The following is an 11,952-nucleotide window of genomic DNA, read 5'->3' as shown; positions in this document are numbered from 1 at the left end:
GTCCATTGAGTGAGATCTGTTCTCTGTCATTGAAACGGGTATCCGTGTGTGGACCACGGAAGATGAGTGTCATTGACTTGCGCGTTGGAGTTATCCGTGGTCTCACCACAGACTCACTCCGTGCTCCTATCACAGATTTTAGATCTGACTATAGCCAAGCGAGCAATAGGTGTAAAACGCCATCAAACTGGATTTTATGATGACAGGATGAGACAAAATGTCAAGTTAATTACATGCCATTGCAACACAGTCGACCTAAAGCTTATAAGTTCCTAAACAAGCCAGCAACATTACAACGTCCATGAGTGAGGTCAGGTTGTTGAGGTCCGTGGTGCCATCACGGGACTTTGGTTAGGCTAACTGAAACAAACCGAAATTTTATGATGACAGGACAATGCAATAGCTTCAATAACAGAGAGGTTAACGTCATTATGGCATTTGATGTTGGAAAAGTTCACAAATACTTCAAATGTTGCGTTTCCAAATGAGAAAGCACGTCGATTGAGTGAGATCTGTACTCCGTCATTGAAACGGGTATCCGTGTGTGGACCACGGAAGGTCAATGTCATTGACTTGCATTGGAGTAATATCCGTGGCCGCATCACGGAATTTGGGGCGATTCCGTGATGGCTCCACGGATTTTGAGTTAAGGGCCCGTGGACATTTCACGGAATCCTGTGAGACCAGGTAGCATTTATATCGTTTTTACCTCTTGAACTCAGCCACGTCCAAATGATCTGAGAGCGCGGGCGGGTATAGATATATACAATAGATGTCGCCTTGGCTACTGCGAAACCGTAGCCAAGGCGACATCTATTGTATATATCTATACCCGCCCGCGCTCTCAGATCATTTGGACGTGGCTGAGTTCAAGAGGTAAAAACGATATAAAAACTGTTCGTTTTCTCACACAAACGGCTCGTTTCGTGTCTTAGGCCATCAATGTGTACTTACGATGGGGAATTGTTTAATTTGGACGACGGGGAATTGTTTTAATTTGGACTCTGTGCAATTGTTTTAATTTGGACTCTGTGCATGCTGTTTGAGACAAGTGACCATCGACCTGCATTATATGACTGACAGACAAGAACGGTTTGACCTAAAAATATCAAAATTGAAACTACTGCGGAAAAAAAGACACCTACATCTTGGATGCCCTTGAGGTAAGCTAAAACATACCAAAATTTAATTTCAAAGTGAACTATCCCTTTAAGTTTTTGTATGGGGAGGCTGTCGGTGTTTGTCACTGTGATTCTCTGGCACAATAATACACAGCTGTGTCTTGAGCTTGCATATTATTTCCCTGCAGTGTTATTGTGTTACTGGAGGTGTCTCTGGTGATGCTGAACTTGCTTTTCAGTGAATCCTTGTAGAATAACCTTCCATCACTCAAGCTCACTCCAATCCATTCCAGAGCTTTTCCTGCAGGCTGACGAATCCAGGCTGTATGCTCGCTAGTAACTGAATAGGAGACTTTACAGCTGATAGTTAGACTGGCATCAGGACGGACAGTCAGAGACTCAGGCTGAGTGAGTTCATATGAATCAATACCTGTATCAAATGAAATAATACCTGTTAGTAAAATAGCATGAAGGTTTTTTTTTTGCAACAAAATGATGTATCACACAGAAAAGTCGACTAAACTTACAGGATACTACAGCCAGAAACACTAAAGATAAAGAGATCATGGTTTCACGGCACAGTTTGAATGGACTGAAGCGGTTCTTCCCTCCCTCTAGTGATCAGAGGAATGTATAAACTGACTCATGCCTGGTGTTTAAATATATGCAACTGATGATTTACATAAACATACAGAGTAACTAACCAACTCTGCATACATTCATATAATTTATTGCTTTCGTTAGAGAATTTTATGACATCAAACTTGTTTTATCAAGATTTGTTTCTCTACTGGACATTTTAAATAATTTTCCATCTATTTTAATTCTTTGTCAGGGGTTGATATAACTTATATTGCAATATTGGAAAGCAACAATAGCAGTAGGTCAGTTGGACCTGCATCAGATAGTCTAAAGGCCTCACTTTTACCTGTAATAATTTAGCAAACTTAAATAGAAAAAAAGGGGGGGAATTCCTTGAATTATGATACGATTAATATGCATTTTTATATATATTCCTATGTCAGATTTTTTTTATACTTTCATTCAAGATGTTTTAGAACAGAACTGCCTGTAGTTCATTACTGTATTCACTGCACAGTAAGATGCTGATATTCATTATTATATTCTGCCCTTTTAGAGTCACTTTCACTTGTAGACTCCTGGAAGAGTCTCTGGTTACCTGAAACATACTTTTTACTTTGTCACTGTAAAATGTGTAGCCACTACCACAAATCTATATAAAAAAATATGTGTTGTGGTAAAGGAGTCAGATATACCTTTGTGCTGTGTAATGTCTGAGCATATGTACTTCACTGTAAATTTAACTGTAATATAATAGGCTATAATAATACTGTGACAGTACCAGTGATGGTATATCTTCTCATTAGTCTGTATTTTCAGGATTGTTTATTCTCTGCTGCCACCTGTTGAACTCAACAAGAGATGAAACACTCAAAGTTGTTTTTGTTCAGCCGTGCAATAACTTTGTGTCACTGTGTTTGTCTTGCACAGTAATATGTGGCTGAGTCTTCTGTTGACAGGCCTGATAGTTTCAGATATACCATATTCTTTGAATTATCTCTAGTGATTTCAGTCCGTCTATTGAATGATTCTGCGTAGTCATGTCCGCTGCCATCACTATAAACACGTCCAATCCACACAAGAGGTTTTCCAGCTTGTTGTCTGATCCAGTGCATGCTACAGCAGTCAAAGCTGAACCCAGATCCTCTACAGGACAGAGTCAGAGTTTCTCCAGGCTTTTTCTGAACCGTGCTTTCAATGGACTCCATATTTTGACATTTTATACCTAAAAGGAATATTGAAAAGACTGATTTCATTTGAAATATATATGTATTAGAGCTGATAATAGAAATGTGTCTCATGAGAAAACTCACGGTATACGCTGAATGAGAGCAGCAATAAGCAGAGTAAATTCTTCATCTTGAGAGTGGTGATGTAACGCTCCAGATCCAATCAGAAGCACATAAATACTAAGCAAACATACAGGATTGTTTTGATTTGCATTGGGAGGGTCACAAGGTACAATCATGACTGAAGGGCCAAAGTATTTAAGAACAGTATGACGTGAATGTGAACATACACCTTTCCGTTCACCGTTATGTTTAATACAGAATCCTCTGTAAATGGGACACAATTAAGAAATGTATATTTTCTTCATTTCATTTTTTGTTTGTTGATTGTGTCACATCCACACATGTGCTCCTGCTGTTTGCAGTGTCAACTAGATAACATGATATATTCATTCTGCTTGAACTGAACTGAATCAACAGAAAAGAGAATCGAAAAATTAGTAATGTGATGTGGGAACAGGTGCATGTCAATGTGTGTTAAATAATGTTGGATCCATATTTTAAATTCTAGACATTTTAGAATTCACATGCTTTATTATGACCTATTTTGCATTGCAGAGTAAATAAAAGTATTCAAAAAATCTATCTATCTAGTTTTTGTAAGTGTTTATTCTAGTCATCATGGTTGTAATACAAAATGTAAGGAGAACCACAACATCTCACACTTTTATGAATATGTTTTTTTAAGGATACACTGTTAGACTTTTCAAGGGTTTTTTACAGTAACTTACTGGCAACACTGTTGCCAGTAAGTTACTGTAATTAAGAGTTACAGTACCAAACCGTATTTCAGTTTTGTGTAATACAGTGCATTACTGTAAAAACGAAGCTAATCAGTACAGTGCATTACTGTAAAAACTAAGCTAATCAGTACACTACTGTAATTATTTTTATTTGTACTAAATATAAATTAGATTTGATCATTTTGATATATGATTAATTTTATTTTTATCCTACATAAGTACTACTTTCATACAAACCAATTAGACAAAGTTATCACAAAATACCATTTTTTTATTTAAAACATTTCATATATATCACAAAATAAACATGCCAATGCTGGAAATGATGTGTGAAATTTTTACACATTAATGGGTAAGTTTAGAGACAAATTTTTTTGTGTTAATTTTAACTCATTCATTGTGTTAATGATTTTAACAAAGTAAATATGTCAGAGAGGTTAGCACAAAGATGTGTAAACGTGTTAAATTAACACATTATGTGCTGTCCTTCACTGCAAACATTTTTGAAAACATACATAAAATCATAAACAAAACATTAGCATTTGACTAAATGAATGTAGAGTCATTGGTTGTTTAGCTTATACAAGTATTATAATGAAATATCAACCATTACATTCATAAAACTGCAGAATATAAATACATTTTTAAGCATTCAAAAAGGAAATGTCCAAAACAGGACAAAACACAGTTCTTTTCACAATACAAGACACATAACCCCACCTTAAAAATAATTTCACTTATTTCCAAAAATGTGTTGGATTCATGTACACTGGTGGCCAAAAGAAGTATTTAAGTGGCGTAATGTTTTTGAAAGAAGTCTCTTTGATGCTCAAGAAACATTTATTATTATTATCAATGTCTGACTGTCTACTCCATCTTTTCTACAGCATAGGAGTAAAAGTCATCATCAAAATAATCTTTAAAAAGCCAACACAATGTTTTTGTCCACCTTTGTGAATAAATGAACTTCTCCAAAGATTGGTTCCTGTTCAGAACTTGATTGACAACATCAGAGTGTTCCCTGGTCTGCATGCGTGCCCACAAACACAAATGTACTCAGTCCTTCAGAGGAGATCCCGGTTCCAACACTATATGAGAGAGAGAGAGAGAGAGAGAGAGAGAGAGAGAGAGAGAGAGAGAGAGAGAGAGAGAGAGAGAGAATATTAGTGTCACATTATTTTTAACCTCCTTTTTTGTTAATTTTTATTATTATTTTCACAAAAACTTAAGAATATATATTTGTAAACAGCTTTTGTCAATAAATAGCATACAAAAGAACTAAATTAAATTATGCCAGATTAAATTTTAATACTTACAAATCCTAAATTCTGTCCAAAAATGCTGAGATGCATAGAAAGAAGTTGAACGACTGAAATAGATGATTTTAGCCCATTTCAGCTTGTCTGCAGTGAAGGAGTACCTGTTTGAGACAAATACACAGTAAGATACATGCAAGAAATCACTGTGTGATGATCGTTCTCCTTCCTACAGTAGTTAACCCACCTGTGCGCTGATATTAGGACCTTCCTAGTCAGGTGGAACTGCAATGGTAGAGTCGCTGGCTAATAAAATATAAAAATAATGCAAAAATATAAACTTAAGTTTAGAATGCTAGATTTGGTCTTAGTGAGAGTTTTACTGCAGTGCTTACCTGGATACATTTAATCTGGTGAGACTGAACAAAGACAATGGTCCATCTTCTGATTGGTTCATTTGCTGTGTAATAAAGTTAGACATAATGCAAAGGTCACTTATTTGATATAAAGTTAGCCAATTTTATAGAGATTTTATAAGATATTGTTAGCTACCTAGTCTGCACCAGTGGCTCAAAAGCAATTTTCACATAGTGTATGCTAATCATTTCAGCAAACTTTTCAAAATATATCACAAATGGGCTGGCCTACCTCTGGAATCTTGCTAAGTCACTGGCGCGAATTGGCGCTTTGTTGCAGTTGCCTTTAAACACAAAAATGGAAGTAAATATTAAATTCCATAAAAAAAAAAAAACTATAATATGGTATAGTTTGCAAACTAATGCTAAAACTATAAAGGTTCTCATCAGTAGGCCAACATTAAGATATAAACAGAATTTCACATTAGTTTATTCACATTTATTGTTAATGTAAACGCGTTGCTCGTTGGCATATTTTAACTCGACAATTCAATAATCTAACAAAGTGTGTAAAATGAAACGTTAGCTCAGTTTACCATGGTAAAGTTCGTTACCGCCATGTTGACGACGAGTAACGTTAGGCTAACGTTAACGTTATAACATACGTTAAACTGGGCACAATCCTGTCAACATACACAGAATGTTTTTTTTTTTTTTTTTTTTTTTTTTACCTTGCTTGCTGATCTCTCTCTCTCGGTGAAGTGAATTCCGTCTCTTCCCCGGGCCAGACACGAACGTCGCGATCCAACAAAAGACAGACCCCATTACCTACACTGGATGTCTGTCTGACGCGACACGACAAATCCCAGACAGTGTAGTGATGCGCCGCGGCCGTTATATTTCAGACGTAGTCCGATACGAGTCCAAGCGCTCGCACTAGTTCTTACAAGGGATAAACAGGTTTGCATTTAAAGGTCCGGTCGCTTCAATGTGTCCAATATAGACAGCCTCTGGCTATTATAGCGTTGTAGACACGTGGTGTAAGGCAAAAATTAGGAAATAAAAAGCACGGTGGAATGGTGCCAGCCAGAGAGGCAGTTACGTCAAATACAGTAGTATACAGCAAATTTAAAAAATACAGTAAGTCTCTGTATGTGGTGTTAGACGTCACAGAAAATTCCCATGATGCAATTGTAATCACAGTTATTTACTGTAAAGAGAAATAGCAGTATAATACTGGGGGATTTAAAGTAAATAACTGTAGAAATTACAGAAAAGTCTAACAGTGTATAATTGTTGTAATGAATTTTAATATATGCCTTTATTTGTGTTATGATGATGTTTTTGTACGGGGAGGCTGTTGGCGTTTGTCACTGTGATTCTCTGGCACAATAATACACAGCTGTGTCTTGAGCTTGCATATTATTTCCCTGCAGTGTTATTGTGTTACTGGAGGTGTCTCTGGTGATGCTGAACTTGCTTTTCAGTGAATCTTTGTAGTATAAATCTCCATCATAATCGATCAATCCGATCCATTCCAGAGCTTTTCCTGCAGGCTGACGAATCCAGGCTGTATTCTCGCTAGTAACTGAATAGGAGACTTTACAGCTGATAGTTAGAGTGGCATCAGGACGGACAGTCAGAGACTCAGGCTGAGTGAGTTCATATGAATCAATACCTGTATCAAATGAAATAATACCTGTTAGTAAAATAGCATGAAGTTTTTTTTGCAACAAAATGATTACCCAGAAAAGTCGACTAAACTTACAGGATACTACAGCCAGAAACACTAAAGATAAAGAGATCATGGTTTCACGGCACAGTTTGAATGGACTGAAGCGGTTCTTCCCTCCCTCTAGTGATCAGAGGAATGTATAAACTGACTCATGCCTGCTGTTTAAATATATGCAACTGATGATTTACATAAACATACAGAGTAACTAACCAACTTCACATGCTCAAACATGAATAATGGGATTACATGAAAAGGCATCACACTGTCCAAGCCTTTTAGTTTTTAATTTGATGATGTCAGTCATTATTTATTTGAATTCCATTTGCAGAAAATACAAACAGATTATAATGACTGAAGTGATTCAAACTATCAAAATATAAAATGAAGGAAGTATTCTTTGATGCAATTATTACAGTATCACTCTGAATCATGCAAAACTTACATTTAATGAGAGCAAAATCTGATTGGAAAGAATTTAGCTTTTTTTTCTCATGCTTTCATTATTTGAATATATCAGGCCTTTTACATGATGTTTTAATTCTTACAGTTTTTTACAATTGCTGTGAAAGATTTTTCAATACTTTTAACAATTTTCCAAAACTCTTAACACAGTTAGCACTACATCCGTCTGTGTAAGCTATACTATTAACACATTTCTTGTTGCTTTAACACTAAATGCATACAATTAACACAAATTTAAAATGTTTGAACTTCTTTTACACACAAGCTCAAACAAGACCAAAACAATGGACTTTTACTGCCAAATTTACCAATGCTTTAACACTGTATGTCAGAACAGACAACACCATGTTCTAAACCTAACCTTACAGACTGAAGTCAAGGTAAACAGCTGTTTATATTGTGAACTGAAACACAAATATATCCCCTGTATTTTATTCTATTGTTACTGAGAAACAGCTGACTGAATTATGCAAATAGATCTTTAGAAGATTACTCTTTTTTTTCTTCTCTTTTTTTACAGTTTTTTACAATTGCTATGACAGTTTTTTCAATACATTTAACAAGTTTCCTAAACTCTTAACGCACCAACACACCTAAAACACACAATTGGCAGAACGGTTAATTTCATGCTCAAAATCACACATTGTAAACTAAACTCCAAAACTAATTTTCAAAATACAATACCGTATTCTTCTGGTGATTTTTCTGTTCGTATATTTTGTATTTTCACATAATAAATGCTATATTGCATATTTATGTTATCTTGCAGTAATGTCCTTTTGCAAATAAAGTCTTTATTGCAGCAATTCTGTCTCTGTCTTTGTTTTTTCATACAGTAACAGTACATTCTATAAAGCACTCTGAGATGGGTCTTTTTTTATTGAATTTCTGCAGCGAAAGACCTAAACCCAACAAAACAAAAATGTAGAGAGGCTTCAAAAGAAACTGCAGTGCAAAACACAATTTATGATCAATACAATATACTGTCTGTTGTATAAGGGCAGACCTGACACATATAAAATAATGCAGTTGTAATTCCATCTGATAATAGTGTTTTTATGACATTGTGTTATGATTGACTAAATCTTCCTGTTGGACGAGAACATATGTTAGTGTTTTGAAAAATTATTTGATTTTGAGACATGTTTGCAGTGTTTTGTTAGACATAGTGTAATGTTGCTAGTGTATTATTGTATTTTGAAAATTAGTATTGGAGTTTAGTTTACAATGTGTGATTTTGAGCATGAAATTAACTGTTTTGCCAATTGTGTGTTGTAGGTGTGTTGGTGTGTTAAGAGTTTAGGAAATTTGTTAAAAGTATTGAAAAAATTGTCATAGCGATGGTAAAAAACTGTAAATCATTGGTAAATTTGGCAGTAAAAGTCCATTGTTTTGGTCTTGTTTGAGCTTGTGTGCAAAAGAAGTGCAAGCATTTTAAATTTGTGTTAATTGTATGCATTTTGTGTTAAAGCAACAAGAAATGTGTTAATAGTATAGCTTACACAGACGGATGTAGTGCTAACTGTGTTAAGAGTTTTGGAAAATTGTTAAAAGTATTGAAAAATCTGTCATAGCAATCGTAAAAAACTGTAATCATTATTATGCTTCTACTCCATGCAAACAGAAACAGAATAAGCACTTCAGTTCATTGGCGGACACAGATCTGTGGATGAGACTCTAAGTGCTCAAACAGTGGCTGCAAACTCCAATCCTTCCTCTGAGACAACAGTAACACTGGGTCAAAACAAGCTCTATCAAAACAGAACTTTACTGACAAGCGATGAAAGCAAAGTGATGCAAGAGCTGATGGAGTCATGGCCTGAAATATTGACTTTTTGTTGATACAAATAATGCTGTATTAATTTCTGTTAATGACAGTTTACAAAGTATTTATTAGGTAATTCTTGTTTTTACAAATGATTTGGTGTATATACATTTTAATGTCATCAAATGAATATCAGCTGTGAATGATGAACATTTTGTGAATATCGGTTGTGAACCTTTGAGGACAAAATGATAAATACCCTAATGTGAATATGAAGATGTTTTTGTACAGGGAGGCTGTTGGCGTCTGTCACTGTGATTCTCTGGCACAATAATACACAGCTGTGTCTTGAGCTTGCATATTATTTCCCTGCAGTGTTATTGTGTTACTGGAGGTGTCTCTGGTGATGCTGAACTTGCTTTTCAGTGAATCCTTGTAGTATAAGCTTCCACCATTCGAGATCAATCCAATCCATTCCAGAGCTTTTCCTGCAGGCTGACGAATCCAGGCTGTATGATAGCTAGTAACTGAATAGGAGACTTTACAGCTGATAGTTAGACTGGCATCAGGACGGACAGTCAGAGACTCAGGCTGAGTGAGTTCATATGAATCAATACCTGTTGGGAAAAATAATAATCATACAAAATGATTATTAACAAGCTTCATCTAAATCTGCAAGAGAATTGTATGTTCAAAAAAACTTACAGTTTACACTTGCCAGAAGCAAGACTGAAACTGCAGAGAACATGGTGACGTGACAGATTGAATGAAAAGGAACAGTTCTTCCCTTCCTCTAGAGATCAGATGAACTGACTCGTGTCCACTGGTTATATCTGAAGCCAAAAATTTACATAAACACATGTATTAGTTGTTGCTTTTTTTCTTTAGTTAAATTATGTCAAAACAATAATTTATTAATAAAAATCAGTAGGCTAGAATCATTTTAAATTATTGTGGCCTGAAAACATTGATTTTATTACACGGAATGAAAATGGAAAGTCTATGCTTGCTGTCTAATGACATACAGGCTAATAATCATACATTGTCAAGATATAATAATTTAAATGGTGCATGGCTGTCATAAAACCCTTTCTTTTTTTTCTTTCTTTATTTTGAGAAAATGTCCTCTAAAAATTCCAAACAATTATTGACAGGAGATTTATTAAATTAGTGCATTAAGATATAAATTATAACGTCCTGCACCCACTAATATTATATCTGGTGTCTGAATAATTTTTGGCTTGACTGTATATATGATATACGAACTGAATATATGAATTAATATATCTGTAGCTAAGTGCTTAAATTCATAAATTATATATATGTATATACTGTATATATATATGTAGCTTACGTGCACTTAAAGGAGAAAGACTAATAAAATAAAAGTGTTTGTGAAGTGTTTATACAGTGAAGATGAACCATAAGCAATATATCTTGATTGTTTATAGAGTGCCTGATAAAGTTTTGAGAAGTAAAAAAAAAAAAAGCATTCTGTGACTGTGAGTCACTGTGGACGACTTTACTTCTTGTATTGCACTGTATCCTACTGACAAAATTGAGAACTGCAGTTTTAGACTATAAGTGTGTCATGTCTTTCTAAACCAGTTTTTGTATCATTTTCACATACGTTAGTGTCACAGTGCTTGTTTTGCACAGAAATACACAGCTGAGTCCTCTTCTGTCAGTCCGGACAGTTTCAGATAGATCATGCTTTTCGAATCATCTCTGCTGATTTCAAGTCTTTCCTTAAAGGATTCTGCCTTGTGTCCACTTCCCGAACTGTAGCCCAGGCCCATCCACACAAGAGGTTTTCCAGCTTGTTGTCTGATCCAGTGCATAGTACAGCAGTCAAAGCTGAACCCAGATCCTCTACAGGACAGAGTCAGAGTTTCTCCAGGCTTTTTCTGAACCGTGCTTTCAATGGACTCCATATTTTGACATTTTATACCTAAAAGGAAGATTGAAAAGACTGATTTCATTTGAAATATATATGTATTAGAGCTGATAATAGAAATGTGTCTCATGAGAAAACTCACGGTATGCGCTGAATGAGAGCAGCAATAAGCAGAGTAAATTCTTCATCTTGACAGTGGTGATGTAACGCTCCAGATCCAATCAGAAGCACATAAATACTAAGCAAACATACAGGATTGTTTTGATTTGCATTGGGAGGGTCACAAGGTACAATCATGACTGAAGGGCCAAAGTATTTAAGAACAGTATGACGTGAATGTGAACATACACCTTTCCGTTCACTGTTATGTTTAATACAGAATTCTCTGTAAATGGGACACAATTAAGAAATGTATATTTTCTTCATTTCATTTTTTGTTTGTTGATTGTGTCACATCCACACATGTGCTCCTGCTGTTTGCAGTGTCAACTAGATAACATGATATATTCATTCTTGAATTGAACTGAATCAACAGAAAAGAGAATCGGAAAACATGAGTAATCTGAAGTGGGAACAGGTGCATGTCAATGTGTGTTAAATAATGTTGGATCCATATTTTAAATTCTAAACATTTTAGAATTCACATGCTTTATTATGACCTATTTTGCATTGCAGAGTAAATAAAAGTATTCAAAAAATCTATATATCTAGTTTTTGTAAGTGTTTGTTCTAGTCATCATGGTTGT

The 11,952-nt window shown here is 35.2% G+C and overlaps 1 long non-coding RNA gene across 1 annotated transcript; it reads right to left on the bottom strand.

Annotated features, from left to right (window-relative positions):
- Positions 1-4,149: 4,149 nt before the first annotated feature.
- LOC309508862 lies at positions 4,150-6,458 on the bottom strand. The gene is made up of 5 exons (XR_014209730.1): positions 6,079-6,458; positions 5,640-5,691; positions 5,239-5,451; positions 5,052-5,155; positions 4,150-4,823 (listed from the first exon to the last, which is right to left on the bottom strand). It is a non-coding gene; the product is annotated as an uncharacterized lncRNA (long non-coding RNA).
- Between the last annotated feature and the right edge of the window lie 5,494 nt (positions 6,459-11,952).

The sequence above is a fragment of the Leuciscus leuciscus genome (genome assembly GCF_965113295.1).
Source record: "Leuciscus leuciscus genome assembly, chromosome: 1".
In the NCBI taxonomy this organism is placed as follows: domain Eukaryota; kingdom Metazoa; phylum Chordata; class Actinopteri; order Cypriniformes; family Leuciscidae; genus Leuciscus; species Leuciscus leuciscus.
This window is presented reverse-complemented; position numbering and strand designations above follow the sequence as displayed.